Source organism: Leucopleurus acutus (assembly GCF_964270905.1).
Source record: "Leucopleurus acutus genome assembly, chromosome: 3".
NCBI classification, from domain to species: domain Eukaryota; kingdom Metazoa; phylum Chordata; class Mammalia; order Artiodactyla; family Delphinidae; genus Leucopleurus; species Leucopleurus acutus.
Genome location: NC_139145.1, coordinates 10,794,775 through 10,811,030, shown reverse-complemented (window position 1 = coordinate 10,811,030; position 16,256 = coordinate 10,794,775). Strand labels below are relative to the sequence as shown.

At 49.5% G+C, this 16,256-nt stretch overlaps 1 protein-coding gene across 1 annotated transcript in view; it reads right to left on the bottom strand.

Moving 5' to 3' along the window:
• Window positions 1-16,256, bottom strand: part of PBX4 (PBX homeobox 4) — a gene marked incomplete at its 3' end in the record, with an annotated part of 38,782 nt that overhangs the window by 9,144 nt on the left and 13,382 nt on the right.

The following is a 16,256-nucleotide window of genomic DNA, read 5'->3' as shown; positions in this document are numbered from 1 at the left end:
CTTTCTCTAGTTGCGGCCAGTGGGGGCTACTCTTCGTTGCAGTGTGCGGTCTTCTCATTGTGGTGGCTTCTCTTGTTGCGGAGCACGGGCTCTAGGCGTGCGGGCTTCAGTAGTTGTGGCTCGCAGGCTCTAGAGCGCAGGCTCAGTAGTTGTGGCGCACGGGCTTAGTTGCTCCGCGGCCTGTGGGATCTTCCCGGACCAGGGCTCGAACCCCTGTCCACTGCATTGGCAGGCGTATTCTTAACCACTGTGACACCAGGGAAGTCCCCCACGGAGAGACTTCAAGCGGAGAAACAAGATGATTGGCTTTACAACATGGAGAAGCCACCGCAGCTGGACTGAGAGGGTGACGTGCTCGAGGGCAGGACTGGACGGGCAGTGGACGGGCAGGGGAGGCAGTGGGGGGGAGCTGTTGCTGTCCGAGGGGATGCAGGTCAGCTACAGGGCGGCCAGAGGGCGAGGCCCCAGAGTCTGTGACCACCAGATGCGGGCGTGAAAGAAAGGAAGAGGCTGTGACCACTCCCACATTCTCCCTGGAAGGTGCCATTTTTTCCCAAGTACAGCACACAAAGCAGCAGGCAGGCACGTGAAAAAATGGCATCAGCCTGGTCCCTGACCCAGCTAAGCATGAACGTCCAGGTGGCTGCGAGGCAGCTGCTTCCTGGGAGCTGGGACTGAGCTGACCAGTTTGGGTGGGAAACAGGTATTCATGAGTCATCGGCGTGTGGTGTGTGGGAAATCCGTACATATCCACCTGTACCTGCAGCTACACCTATGAGAAGGCCATGCCCCTGAATACTAGAAAACCAGCATTTCAAGAACAGGCAAAGGAGGAGACGGAAAGAGTTACCGGGTAGGTGGAGGAAAAACCAGAAGTAGTCACAGAGGGGTGAAAACATGGGCTTGGTCATTAGGGGAACGCTGTTAACCTCTGAAAAAGCAGGGTAAGGTGGGGTACAGCCTGACTAGCAAGTTCCGGAGGAGCATGGGAGACAGGCAGTACAGGGAAGAGCCTGCTGCAGGGGTTACAGAGCGAGCTCGGGTCTGAGGAGGGTGGTCTTGCAGGACCTGTGTCTTCTTTGCTTTTTCAGCGACAGAAGAAACATCTGTGGCTACAGAGGAAAAAAGATTGGGGGGTGGTTCCTGATGGAAGGCAGGGAACGGAGAAGGAGGTAATGATATAGGATATCCATCTAGCTCTGACTTTCTGGAAAAACAAAGTTTAAAGTGTTTTCTTGGAAACAGGCTCTCAATACTATCAGCTACTAACTGACTCAAGTGCTCAAATAAAAATTGAGTTTAGGGAATTCCCCGGTGGTCCAGTGGTTAGGGCTCAGCGCTTTCACTGCTGTGGCCCGGGTTCAATCCCTGGTCGGGGAACTAAGATCCTGCAAACTACGTGGTGCAGCCAAAAAAAAAAAAATTGAGTTTAATCCTATCATATGGATATTTACTCATTAATCACGTGCCCCTTTCTTGTTCCCTATGTAACAGGTTAACCTTTTCTGTCAAAAACTCACCAGTGAAAATAGAAGGCACTCAAGAGATATCCTTGCAGGAATTTTCTTCACACACAGGGAGCTTTACCTCCTTACGTTTGGGGACCCTCAACTCACCCAAAGGAACCCCTGCCACTTAACTCAGTCCCACTGGGTTATAATGTGGATTTTTCTGAAAGAACTAAAGGAAAAGTGCCCCTTTTATCAGTTGCTGGCCTTCCAGTTCAGAGACCCAATTCTCTAACAACCTTACTTGGTCTTCAAGAAGCACCAGATGTAAACGCTGGGCACCCCTGGACAGAGCTGACCTGTGCTGCCTGATCCCTGTAAAGGCCCACACCCTCCTAACCACTCCTAACCCAGAGCAGATAATGGACGTCCTCCTCCCTCAGGCCCTCTGTTTGCAAATCCTATTGATTCAAGCTCCATGATCAACCCACCATCCATCCCCTCCCTTAATGCCACTGCTGGAACCCTGCTGCGCTGACCCCTCTCCTGCCCTCCATGACCTGTGAGGAAACCCCTCCCCTCCGATCCACTGTGCACACCAGCAAGCCAACTACCTTCAAACACTGTGCTCGTCATGCCAGTCTTTTGTTCAAAGACTTCATCCACCTAAACTAAAGCCTAGACTCTGACACCTCGTACTCAGGGTCTTTCGTGACAGCCTTCCAAACCCACCTTCATGAACTTTCCCTCTGCTGGGCCCTTCATGGCCCTTTGCAGCACAGCAGATGCTCTGCGACCGTCTCAGGCTTACTCAGCAGCTCGTCCCTGAGCACCCGTGGTTGCGGCTGGGGCTCAAGAGTGACTCGAGAGGGACACACAGCACCCCGTCCCGCCCCAGAGGGCCCCCAGCACACCCTGACTCCCGGGCTGGAAAGGCCACCTCCACAGCTTCCATCACAGCTTCCGTCATTACAATTAGGGGCAGCAGTGGTCCAGGCTGGACATGCGGTGGTGGGGGCATGTGCACACCTGTGTGTGTTCATGCGTGTGTGACTCTGGGCTGCTCAGGGGTGCGTGGCAGTCTTTCATTCTTTTTTCTTGACCGTGACACATGCCTTGTGGGATCTCAGCTCCCCGACCAGGGATTGAACCCGGGTCACAGCAGTGAAAGCGCCGAATCCTAACCACTAGACCACTAGGGAACCCCTTTCGTTCTTTTATTTATCCAACAGTAAGCATCTGAGAGTCTATCACAAGCCAGGTACCCAACCAGGTGCTGGAGATTTTAAAAAATACACCAAAAAACCACGGGACTTACTGTCCTCAAATGAAAGCTCTCAAATTACAAAGAGAACACCATTTTCTCATATCTCTTTACGGGGTATGTGTTGGTGTGGCCTTTTTTGGAGGGGAGGTTTGAAATGCCGATTAACACAGAAAAAGCACATATCCTTTGATCTTGATCAGAACTCTGTTCTGCGAATTTACCCTACAGGAACACTGACCCCCGCAGATGCTGTATTTACAGGACACTCATGACCACCCCGTAACTGTGAAAAACCAAAACCGCCCAAATGCCCATGAATAAGGAGACAATATGCCTGTCATACCCCAGGCCCTGTGGTGTTAACACTGCGTATGTTATGACCATCATTTATGAGCTACAAGCTTTGCTTCTTTAAAGCTGTATATTTTTGCGAATGTATGTGTATGAGGAGAAGCAAAACTTAAAAAAAGTTACCCTGTGCCTTAGTCACCAGGACCGGTCCCAGCTGTGGACACGGCCATGCGGAGCGCCTTTGCCTTCTGTCAGCGAGCGGCCCCTTGCATGCGGCCCTGCCTCTCCCTCAGCACCGCGCATCTGTCTCCCAGCACACTGTCCCTGCCTGATTATGGTTATTAGACACTCGTTACTGTTAATTACAACAAGCTCATTTCCGGTCCCAGGGTGCTCCTCAGCTCCCCCAGAGCCCTCGACTGGCAGGCGGGAGGCTTTGGAGACCAGGAGCTCAGCTCAGGGACACTGTCAGTTGGAGACACTCAGATGAGGTGGTGGGATCTAAAACAGAGGCACTTCCACCCAACCACCAAATTTCCTTATGTTCCCAATTTACTGTGGGTAAAAAACTCCAGTAAACCAAACAAGGAAGTAAAATAAAATTATGAATAGCAACACATTATGTTTTTTCTAAGAAACAATATGGAACTGCTATGGACTGAATTGTGTCCCCCAAAATTCACATGTGGAACCCCCAATGCCTATGTGGAATAGGGCCTGTGAGGATGCAAATTAAAGTCCAATGAGGGGCTTCCCTGGTGGCGCAGTGGTTAAGAATCCGCCTGCCAATGCAGGGGACATGGGCTCGATCCCAGGCCTGGTAAGATCCCACATGCCATGGAATAACTAAGCCCGTGCACCACAACTGCTGAGTCTGCTCTCTAGAGCCCGCGAGCTGCAACTTCTGAAGCCTGCGTGCCTAGACCCCATGTTCCGCAATGAGAGAAGCCACCGCAATGAGAAGCTCACGCACCGCAAGGAAGAGTAGCCCCTGTTCGCTGCAACGAGAGAGAGCCTGCGCACAGCAACAAAAACCCAACACAGCCAAAAAAAAAAAAAAAAGTTCAGTGAGGTCATAGGGGTGGGGCCCTAATCCATAAGACTGTGGCCTTCTAAGCAGAGGAAGAGAGACCTCTTCCTTATTCCATTCCCCTTGTGAGGACACAGCGAGAAGTCATCTGTCTGGAAGCCAGGAAAAGAGCCCTTACTGGGAACTGAACCAGCCCCAGAAAATAGTAAACCAATGAGCAGCTGTGTTCCAATAAAACTTTATTTACCAACACTGTGGTCTGCAACCCTGCTCCACAGTATGCATGTCACAGAGCCTAACATGGGTCTGAAGAAGAACCTACATGCATGCAGGTCCGGGTAGGTCAGCACACCTCCGAATCACTGCCTTCAGGTTCCCCCCCTTCCTTGGAATCCCCTCTGGATCCTGCCCCTTCTCTTGACAGTTTTCGTTCTGTGGGTGCAGTATGAAGGATGAGATTTTTGCTTGTTTTGTTCAGTCCTAATCTAGATCAGGACTCCTTGAAAGGTAGTGTCTGGTTTGCCCCCCGTCTATGGAAAGGCCAACACAGACAGAGAGGTTGCACATAGAAACCTTTATAGCAATGTGACAGAGTAATTTCATGTCTGTTGAATCTAGTGAGACTTTTGGGCTTTTTATTTGGCTGCTCCGTGTCTTAGTTGCGGCATGCGGGCTCTTAGTTGTGGCATGCGGGCTCTTAGCTGTGGCATGTGAGATCTAGTTCCCTGACCAGGGATCGAACCCGGCCCCCTGCGTTGGGAGCACAGAGTTTTAACCACTGGACCACCAGGGAAGTCCTGGGCGTATTCTTTTGCATGCTTGCTTCATTCTTCCTTTCCATGTCCTAGTTCATCTTGCTTGTATTTCGCACTGGTGCTGGGCGGTGGTGAGCCAAAACCCTGTGGCCTGAGCAGACTGTGGCTGGATCACTGCCGGAGGCTGTGGGTATGTCCTGGAGATGCCCAGGCCCCAGGTGCGAGCTCTGGGTGTGGGACAGTCCAGAAGTGACCCTCCTGACACATGTGTAGGATGCCTGCCTCCCTGTGCATCACTACAGTCATCAGTCGTGGGACGGAGACAGAGCTGCCACCTGGAAAGAGCCTGTTAGGGTGTCCTGAGTTCCAGAGATGAGATGCTGAGGGAAAGCCCTGTGCACAGGAAAAAGGCTCACTGCAGGCGCTCCCATCGAGTGGACACAGAGATGCTCAGTGAGGAGGAGGGGGCCAGGACCGGGTTGTAAAGGAAGAGCAATCCATTCTCATGGGAAGATCTATTTAGTGAGGAAGGAAGGCCCCTGAAACCCCGAGGACGCCAGCTTGGTGGCATCACAAATGTGGCAGGAACCCAGACTGTGGGCGCTTCCCTCACAGAGAAGCAGCCCAGGTTCCCCAGCCCACGAGGGAACACCTTAGCCGAGGCAACAGCATGGGAACATACCCCCAGAGACCCACCGGCCCGCCCGCCCACCCCACCTCTACCCAGGGCCCTGAGGGCCACATCTGTCTCTCTATGGCTTTGTGGAACAACCCTCTTCCCTAGGGACCGTCGCTGTCTTGTTCACTGCCTTGGCTCTGGTTCCTGGAACGTGCCTGGCCTCACAGAATCACGGCCCAGAAATAGGAACTTGTGCTAAGAAACGTCTCCTCAAAGGCCACCAGGACATTTTATGGACTAGTGCTACCAGGCCCTCAAGGAAGAGAGAGCCCCTTTCTGCAACAAACTGTTTCGGAGAAGAGACACGGAAAAAGCCACCCACTCACCAGACGGAGAACTCAGGGCGGGACCTCATGGGGAAGTCACATCCCAGCACATTCATGACCAGAGCCGAAAGGGCAAAACAAATGACCAGCAACCCGAAGTCAACAGCATCTGTGTGCATGTACATGCACAAACATATGAATCATAACCAAGAAGATTTATCTCTGAACATAGGTGCTTCCAAAATCTGTCAGTAAAAATCATCAACGCCAATGAAAATCAGTGTAAATGAATGTAAATGAAAACCTATCAACGTAAAGCATCACAGTAACCACAAGGAGAAAAACTATAACTCAAAGGATACAGAAAGAAACAAACTGAATGGGGCTTCCCTGGTGGCGCAATGGTTGAGAATCTGCCTGCCAATGCAGGGGACAGGGGTTCGAGCCCTGGTCTGGGAGGATCCCACATGCCGCGGAGCAACTAGGCCCGTGAGCCACAACTGCTGAGCCTGTGCGTCTGGAGCCTGTGCTCCGCAACAAGAGAGGCCGCGATAGTGAGAGGCCCGCGCACCGCGATGAAGAGTGGCCCCCGCTTGCCACAACTAGAGAAAGCCCTCGCACAGAAACGAAGACCCAGCACAGCCAAAATAAATTAAAAAAAAAAAAAAAGAAAGAAACAAACTCATTCAAACAACACCCATTAATGATAAAAACCCTTAGCAAACCAGGAACAGAAAGAACCCTCCTTAACCTGACAAGGGGCATCTCCCTAAACCACACACACACTTGGACTTACTGGGGACCCTTTAGAGGCACTGCTTCGAGTGAGACACGGGCAGGCTCTGTCCTGTAGGTGTTGGTCGAGCAGATGGGACCAGAGCCCGGGAAGGGACAGACGGGCAAGGTAAAGAGGGGAGACGTCACCCACTTGCAGGTTGAAGGGCCTTCTTGTGTGACTGGAGTCACCCGGGGATCACCGATGTCACCGACAACTCCCCCTGCCCCCTCCCCCTTGCCCCTAAATTGGCCCCCAGGTGGGGTTGGTGCTGAGCAATGGCATTCTGACCAGCTGCCCACCCGCACTGTCAAGGGCCCGTTAAATGCTTGTTTCCGGGAGGTAACTTGGAACACAGCCTGTTGGTGTGGAGAACTGCCGGCATTTACCTTTGAGACAACGTCCCCCAGGTCAGTTTTTTAAGCAACATTCTAGATGAAGCCATGTTTTAAGTCACTGGACTTTCTCGGTCCCACAGGACTTTACAAGGAATATCCCTTCAGCAAACTCTCATCGGTTTCTGAAATCACAGCTGTCATGCACATTAGATATTCATCAGATGGCGGGAGTATAACACTATGCAAATTCCTATCAATTCTAATTAATCCTTAATTAAAATACATCACAACCTAAGTGCTGAAACCTCAACCAAATATGCAAATTAATTCTCATTTCAATACACTTTTGCATTTGTTAATTTAAGGCCTGCGATTCTGTCATAAACTACTGTATGAACAGCTGATGCTCTGTAAAAACGGCATGCAGTTTGCCTAGGTTTTTTTTTCCTGTGGCAACAGGGCAAAAGGAAAAGACAGCAAAATGCTGTAATAGAAAATGCAGCCAAGTAAAACGTCTAGAAAATTAGTCCACGCTCTCCTGTGAGGCTTTGGGAACATTTAAGAGCAACAGCTAAGAAAAACAGCACTTATGGATGGCTTCTGTCTACATTAAACAATCTTATTTCTCATCCAAAGAAATGCTTTAATGTCAACTGAACACTATCTAGAAGCTTCCGAAGCTGGGCTACCGTCACCCAAAGGCACGACCTTTATTTTGCCGAGTCCTGCACAGGGAGGTGACCAGACCAGCAACACGCACAACCATGTCCTACCCATTCCCGGGCTGGAAATCAGACTTTTAGGCCCGCCAAGGCCCTAACTTCCCTAAGAGGGATTGTCCCAGGGACTGATGACAGTTCTAGGTGACAGTAAAAAGGAGCATTTTCTGTTAAGAGAGATCAGTCACTTTCACACCATCACCAAGTTTACTGATAGCCACTGTATGCCAAGCCCATAACAGGGTTGGGACACTCCACAGGCACGCCTGTGCTTTTGCGGGTAACAGATGCTGCATGAAATTAACACATAGGATACTTTCAGTGGATGGTTAAGCCCTAAGAAGAAATCTGAATAGGGTAACAGATGCTGCAAGAAAGTGCTGCTTCTCAAGAATCTGTGTACTAAGGCCTTAAGCTATGGGCCCCCAACTGAAATCCTTCAGTCCCTGATTGGTTTTTATAACAGCTTTACTGAGAAATAATTCATGTGACATACAGCTCACCCATTTCCAGTGAATAACTCAGTTGTTTTCAGTACATTCACCAGGTTGTGCAACTACCACCTAACTTTTTCACTACCTCAAAAAGAGACCCTGTCCCTGTTAGCAGTCACTCCCCACTCCCCACCCCAGCCCCTGGCAACTGCTAATCTCTTTCTCCCTCTTCTGGACATTTCACATAAATGGAACCACACACTATTGTGGACTTTTGTGTCTGGCTTCTTTTATTCAGAATAAAGGTTTTTGTTTTTTTTTTTAATTGAACTATAGCTGATTTACAATGTTTCAGGTATACAGCAAAGTGATTCAGTTTATCTATATCTGTATCTATATCTTTTTCAGATTCTTTTGCATTATATGTTATTAAAAGATATTGAATATAGTTCCCTGTGCTATACAGTAGGGCCTTATTGTTAGCATAAAGTTTTTTTTTTTCTTTTAAAAATTTTATTTATTTATTTATTTTTGGCTGTGTTGGGTCTTTGTTGCTGCGCATGGGCTTTCTCTAGTTGCGGTGAGTGGGTGGCTACTCTTCGTTGCAGTGCATGGGCTTCTCACTGCCGTGGCTTCTCTTGCTGAGGAGCACGGGCTCTAGGCGCGCGGGCTGCAGTAGTTGTGGCGCATGGGCTCAGTAGTTGTGGCTCGCGGGTTTAGTTGCTCCGCAGCATGTGGGATCTTCCCGGACCAGGGCTCGAACCCGTGTCCTCTGCATTGGCAGGCGGATTCTTAACCACTGCGCCACCAGGGAAGCCCTAGCATAAAGTTTTTAAGGTTCATCCATGTTGTAGTTTGTGTCAGAAAACTTCATTCCTTTTTATGGCTGAACAACAGGCCATTGTACAGATGAGGCTTTGGGAACATTTAAGAGCAACATCTTGTTTCTCTAGTCATCATCATGGACATTAGATTTTTTTCATAATCCTTGATTTTCTATTTGTCTATACTAATCCACCTGTCTGTCCAACAGAACTTTCCCAATGATAGAATGTTCTAGATCTGCACTAATATGGGAGCCACTAGCTACAGGTGGCTACTGATTACTTGAGATGTGGCTAGTGTGGCTGAAGAACGTCTTATTTAATTATACTTGATTTTAATGAATTCAAATGCAAACCACCCCTGTGGGATGGGCCACAGTCAATAGTGGCAGAGGAGCTCTGTAGGCTGATCAGAATCGGAGGCTTGATTCATGGGTCACCTGGAGCCTGTGGAGCCGAGAAAGGACACTCCAAGCAACCTGAAAAATAACCCTCCAGCTCTAGGAGATCCGCCGCCTGCGCAGCCACAGCGAAATACCGCACAGGGGTCTCAGCCCCAGGGCCAGCCAAACACAAAAGGGATCTGAATTCTGGAAGAAGTCACACATTGGCCCGAAGGGTAGTCGTTGGACAGACCCAACCAGAAAGCTGAAGCTACTGATCAAGATGTTGCAACTGCAACAGACCTGAGTGGCAGAGGAGGAAGGGAAACAGAGGTAAAAAAACCCCGCTGGATTACTTATGCCTGAGAGCTCCCAGCCAGGCCCAGGAACGGTGGTGAGGAAATAGGAGGGCGGTCCTTTGTGTGAGAGTTATTACATCCACTTCCCCCACGGCAGCTGCCCCTGCTCCTTGGCCCGAGAGCAAGGCTGGTGGGGCTGGGACTTCTCGCTCCTCAGAAACAAAGTGAACCCAGGACTGACCGAAGTGAGGCACAGATGCGTACTTGAGGCCAGCACAGGGGACAGTCACAGCTTGGAGAAGACGGAGCAGGTCCCTCGATGTGAACTTCCCAGGACGCCTGGCGGCTCTTCAACGCGCTGCCCATCTGCAATCCCAGATCCAAAGGTCTTTACGCAAGTTGGCATTCAAGTGAATTTGGAGGCAGAGCCTGACCCACACCAGTGTGTGCGACCGTTCCTGTCCTGAGGCTAAGTCACTGAACGCAAGGCTCTGCCTCAGCTCTTGTCAACATCACATACGTAAAACCTAAACAGTTCTGAGTTCTGTAACGCACCCAGCCCCAAGGGTTTCAGGAAAGGGACTGGGCCAGTATTGGGTCCTCCCAGCTAAATTCAAAGCTCTCTAAAAAGGGTTTACTTGTTCTCCTCAGGACAGCTCCTCCAGATACCAAGAAGGATGGCTGTTTCAAAGGAAGGATTCGGGAGGGGGGTGTACTCCTAGGGTATCCTTGGTCTTCAGAGACTGCGGCAGGCAGGACCACCCAGACACCACACAGAGGAGAGCACAGGTGGAGGCCTGCGTATCGACCCTGGAAGATGCACCCGTGTCCTTCCCACAGGCCGGAGGAGGCATCGGAAGGCAATTCCTGGAACTCGTGGGGTAGTGCTTCCAGGAACATTTGACAACACGGTTTACGTGGAGGATGGCTTTCTTTTCAGGATGATACGAATGATAAGCCTTGGGTTCTAAGTCAGGCCCCAGACACTCAGTCTTCCTGAACCCCGTAAGCTGTACAGGATAAAGGATTTCACTTAATAGGTATCAGTCACCAGAAACAGTTCTTCACTCAACAAAAATATAAGGTGTGTACACTGTGTGTCAGGTACCAGGGCAGTCCTAGGACACGGCTCGTCCTAGACCCTGCACTCACCATTGGAGACAGATTGCAGAGGCTAGGAGCCATCATGGGTGCAGTGAGTGCAGCAGATGCACAGACAGTGCCCGGGGCCTGTGGGTGCAGAGTTCCCTCCCTGAGCCACAAAAGGGTGTGGAGGGGCAGCACGCAGCCTGGCTGTGGGTTACGGGGGTGCAAGCCTCTCTCCGGAGCGTCACTCTGCTCATCTGTAAAACAGGAGTGAAGTAACTGTCTGTCCCGGGTCACTGGAAGTTTGGGGTAATGATGCCAGGACTCGCGGAGCTCTCTGGCTGTGGCCCACGCTCCATCAATACCTACTGGGCTTTTAAGCGCTCTGTGCAGGTTTAGTGTTTACCCTACAGGTCTGTCGCAGACATTAGCTAGAGGGAAATGTGAGAAACGTGAGTTAAACCAAGAAGCCAACGTGCTGTCTCCCAGCCTGGGCACCCCAGGAGGCTCAGCCTGCAGGACCGCTCATCGGGCAGAGGCCCAGGGGAAGCTGGTGCAGGGTCATGACCCTGCATAGTCTTCTTTGGCCCAAGACTTGGTCATTCCTGGTCATGGGGTTGGGGGAAGCTGAGGCAGCACTGAGATCTCATTTACTTTCCTCGTGGTCCATCCTGGAGACTGTAAGGCCTGCGGCCCATGTGCTGGAAACACAGTGCTTCCATGACTGCACTTGCTACTGATACGAAAAGACACCTGGCCACGCTGAACTTGACATTTAGGCAGCTCTCGGCAATTGTGATGGCCAGTGCTTTTCAAGGCTGAGTGCTGCTGCCCCATCCCCGTGCAGCCAAATGTACCAGGCACCCTGATGTTTGAGCCAATCAGTGGAGAGGAAGCATGATTTTCTGAAGAAATGCCCAGATCTGACGCATGGCCTACGCTCTGAGCCCTACAGCCGCCTTGGGATTCAGCCTGGGTGGAGTCAGAAGCCCTGAGTGTAGCCCTTGCCACCTGGGAAGATGGGACAGGGCAGCGGCGTGGGCTAAAATGGACACCTCAGCCTGTCCTGATGGCAGTAGGTCTCAAACCTTTCATTTTCTCCTGAAACTGCTGAGTTTGAAGCTGACTGACAGCTGTGTTCACATATGGACATACAGAATCAGATGAAGCAAAAGGAGAAGTGCCCAGACAGCGCACACCCACAGCTCTCAGGAAGCAGTCTCCCCAACAGTCCCAGCATCATCTCACTAATGGGGAAAAGGTCATCAAGAACTACAGCTTCCTGAGACAACAGCTGATTAAACTACTTTGAAAAACTGCTTTTCATTACTACTAAATTCCTTACTTTGCATAGCTAAGTTGTCGATAAAAACCTCAAGGGCCCACACACCCAAGGAGCTCTGATGACAGAGCCAACTGCTGAGGGCAGTGGGGATCACCCGCCCCCGCCAAGGGCTGTTTCTTTCCCCCTGGCGGCAGGTGGGAGCTGGCAGGGGGACAGCACACCTCAGAGAGAGGCAACAACACGGTAAGATTTTTATGATGGTGATCAACATCATACAATTCAACGGTCCTGAGGAGCATGTGACCGTAGCCAGTGTCTCCAGGGGATGGACACACACTGGCGTGTCCCCCGTGGGCAGTCTCTTCCAGCTCACAGGACACGCGGGTTGTGCTCGTTCAGCTGTAGGAATGCTGCTTATCTGGTTCACGCAGGGCACTGAAGGGAGTGCTGCGAGGGGTTAAGGGCAAACTTGTTTAAACCCCCAAAAAGCCCAACCTTGTTTACTAGAAGTCATAATATCTGCTCCCCATAATTTAAATAAGGAACAGACAAGACAGGCCATTAGACATTCAAACACCTGTGAGAGGCACCTGAGCAGGAGCCTAGTGTGGGACCTACAGGGCAAGGGGCCGTCTGCAGAGGATGACCTGGCTCTGGGCGTTGGAGCCTAAGGGAAGCGAGGAGGGCAGCCAGTGGGAGCTGGTGGGGGACCCGGGTCAGGGGCTGAGGTGGTGAAAAGGGATGCACGTGAGGCGGGGAGGGAACGACTGATTAAATAAGTAAAAGTACTGAGGATGATGGGAGCAGGGTTCTTATTGTCAGAGAAAGGAGTTACCAATCTAGAGAGAGAGAAAAATAGAATGAACCCTGTGGTGCTGAACCAGAATTAAAGACACTGAAATGAGGGAATTCCCTGGCCGTCCAGTGGTTAGGACTCGGCCCTTTCACTGCCGGCGCCCGGGTTCGACCACTGGTTGGGGAACTAAGATCCCATAAGCTGCCTGATGCAGCCAAAAAAAAAAAAAAACGATACTGAAATGAGCTCATGGTTTTCAATATATGCAGATACAGTAAAAACAGACATGAATGAGTCTGTGTACACATATATATGCATCGCCCGCAAATACTCCTGAGCTCTGTGCCCTGAGAGTGACCAGAGCAGTACCACCTCAGTAGTAACGAGCATACCCGGGACCAAGAACTACTCTAAGTGGAGCCAGGGCTCCTGGAGAAACGGCTGACCCCGGCCCGGCAGCAGAGGGGAGAATACGAGCCTGGAACATGTTATGGCAGCAAGGAAGGGAATGCTCAGAGGCTGATGGAGACACGTCAGAAGGACATGAGCCAGCTTCAAGGGTCTCACGCTAGCCAACGCTGGGACAATTTGAGTGTCGAAATGAGTGATAATAGTAACTGTGATAAAATAAGACTCCATGCATTCCATGAATCTATACTGACACAAAATACGAAAATGAATAAAAGGGAAATTGAATGAGGGATAGTCTCAGAGTACCTCCTACAGAATACTTATTACAAAGGGAAAAGGAACAATTTTAAAAAGGAGGAGTCTGGCAGACACTATCTCACTTGAGTGATCAAAGTTCAAGTCATCAATAGGGGACAGAGCAAATGTGGGCACCACTGAGCAGCCTCTGCGTGAGAAGAGGCGTTGCTTCAGTTTGAGGATGTGTAGCAGAAATCTAATCATGAGGAAACACCAGATAAACCCAGATGGAGGGACTTGCCTGTGATCTTCCAGATGGTCAAGGTCATGAAAATCAAGGAAAGACAGGGGCTTGTCACAGATGAAACAAGACCGAAGAGATGTGATAACTAAACGCAACAAGATTTTGACCTTTTTGTCCTTTTCTATAAAGGACATCATTGGGACAACTGACAGAGCCTGAATGAGATCTGCGGATTCCATGGTGGGTAGGGTATCAGTGTTCCCTTCCTGACCGTGACAGTTGTCCTGTGGGTAAAAAGGAGACTGTCCCTGTTTGTTGGAAACGCACTCAAGTGTGCAGGGGTCACGGGGCATCGTGGCAGCAACTTACTCTCTAATAGTTCGGGTAGAAAATGTATTTGCGTGTTCTTGGAACATTTATGTGAATCTGTGATTGTTTCAAAATAAAAAGTTAAACACACACAAACAAACCTATGAGAACAAACATAGACCACTCAAACTACAGTGGCTTTGTAAACCAAATGGGATATAAGCTTTTGGGTTACAGAGTGCATAGAGGGTAAAAGAATTAGAACAGAAATATACCCCATGCTGGCTCTTATGAGAAAGGAAAGTGGTGGGAAAGATAACAGATAAAATGTTGACTTCTACCTGGGTTAAGGAGTGACACCATGAAGATCCACAATGAGATATTCCTTTGAAATAATATGATTCCCAAAATCTGCTGTCATCAAACAGTCTTTCAAATACAAACAAGTGTAAAAGGATATCATGTCCACTACAATGGGATACCACTTCGCAACCAACAGGATGGCTATTATAAAAACAAAACAAAACAAACGCAGAAAATAACAAGTGTTGAAGAAGATGTGGAGAAATTGGAACCCTTGTGCACTGCTGGTTAGAATGTAAAATAGTGCAGCTGCTGTGGAAAACAGTCTGGCAGTTCTTAAATATACAATTACCATGTGATCCAGCAATTCCACTCCTGCGTATATACCCCCAAATAACTGAAAGCAAGGTCTCAAACAGATATTTGCGCAGATATTAGCATCATTATTCACAATAGCCAAAAAGTGGAAACAACCAAATGTCCCACAATGAATGGATAAACAAAATGTGGTCCATCTATATGATGGAATATTATTCAGCCATAAAAAAGAAGCAAATTCTGATACATGCCACAACCTGGGTGAACCTTGAAAACATTATATAAAGTGAAATAAGCCAGTCACAAATGGACAAATATTGTATAATTCCACTTATATGAGGTACTTAGAGCAGTCAAATTCATAAAGACAGAAAGTAGGATGGTGGTTACCAGAGGCCAGGGGAGTGGGGAATGGGGAGTTAGTGTTTAATGGGGAGTTAGTGTTCAGTTTAGGAAGATGAAAAAGTTCTGGAGATGGATGGTGGTGATGGTTGCACAATGATGTAAATGTACTTAATGCCACTGAACTGTACACTTAAAAATGGTAAAGTGGTAAATTTTATGTTATGTATGTTTTATCACAATAAAAAATGTTCCAACTGTGTGTGTGGGGAAATATCACGTCCTTACAGCATTTGGGTGAAACAAATGTAGGTTTAAAATTGAATTTCTCGGGGCTTCCCTGGTGGCGCAGTGGTTGAGAGTCCGCCTGCCGATGCAGGGGACACGGGTTCGTGCCCTGGTCTGGGAGGATCCCACATGCCGTGGAGCGGCTGGGCCCGTGAGCCATGGCCGCTGAGCCTGCGCGTCCGGAGCCTGTGCTCCGCAATGGGAGAGGCCACGGCAGTGAGAGGCCCACGTACCGCAAAAAAAAAAAAAAAAAAAAATTGAATTTCTCTTTCAGTCACCAGATAACTACTGAAGGCTGGCACCACACCCATAGCCTTATATGTAAGAACTCACAGTCTTCAATAACCGTGAGCTAAGTGTTGTCACTGTCCCCAAGTCACAGAGAAGGACTGGGGACAGAGGAAGTTTCAGTCACATGCCAGGGTCATGGAGCCAGAGGTAAAGCGGAATTCAGACCCTTTCACTGCTCTCTGCCGCTGTCCATGTCAAGTACACGTCAATCTTGCACCAAAACCGTGTTCAGAAAGAAACATACTTTTGTACCACATACGTGCTTTCCACAAGCCCCAGCATAACTCAAGTGCTATGCTCCAAAGTGACACACAACATTCAAATAATTGATCTCAAGAGACCAACTCACTCTGGACTTCCCTGGTGGAGCAGTGGTTAAGAATCCGCCTGTCAATGCAGGGAACACGGGTTTGAGCCCTGGTCCGGGAAGATCCCACATGCCGCGGGGCAAGTAAGCCCGTGAGCCACAACTACTGAGCCTGCGCTCTAGAGCCTGTGAGCCACAACTACTGAGCCCGTGTGCCACAACTACTGAAGCCCTCATGCCTAGAGCCCGTGATCCACAACAAGAGAAGCCACCGCAATGAGAAGCCCGCACACCGCAATGAAGAGTAGCCCCCGCTCGCTGCAACTAGAGAAAGCCCGCCACAGCAACAAAGACCCAATGCAGCCAAAAACAAAAAGAGAGACACCAACTCACTCTAAGAAATCAAGTGACAATCCTTCTCTGATGATTTTGGTTTAAACGATGTCTTCACCATATTTGTGGCTTCTCTTGTAAACCATCTTCAAATTGCTATTAACCTTGACCAAGTGATCAAGGTCAGTGGTCCTATCA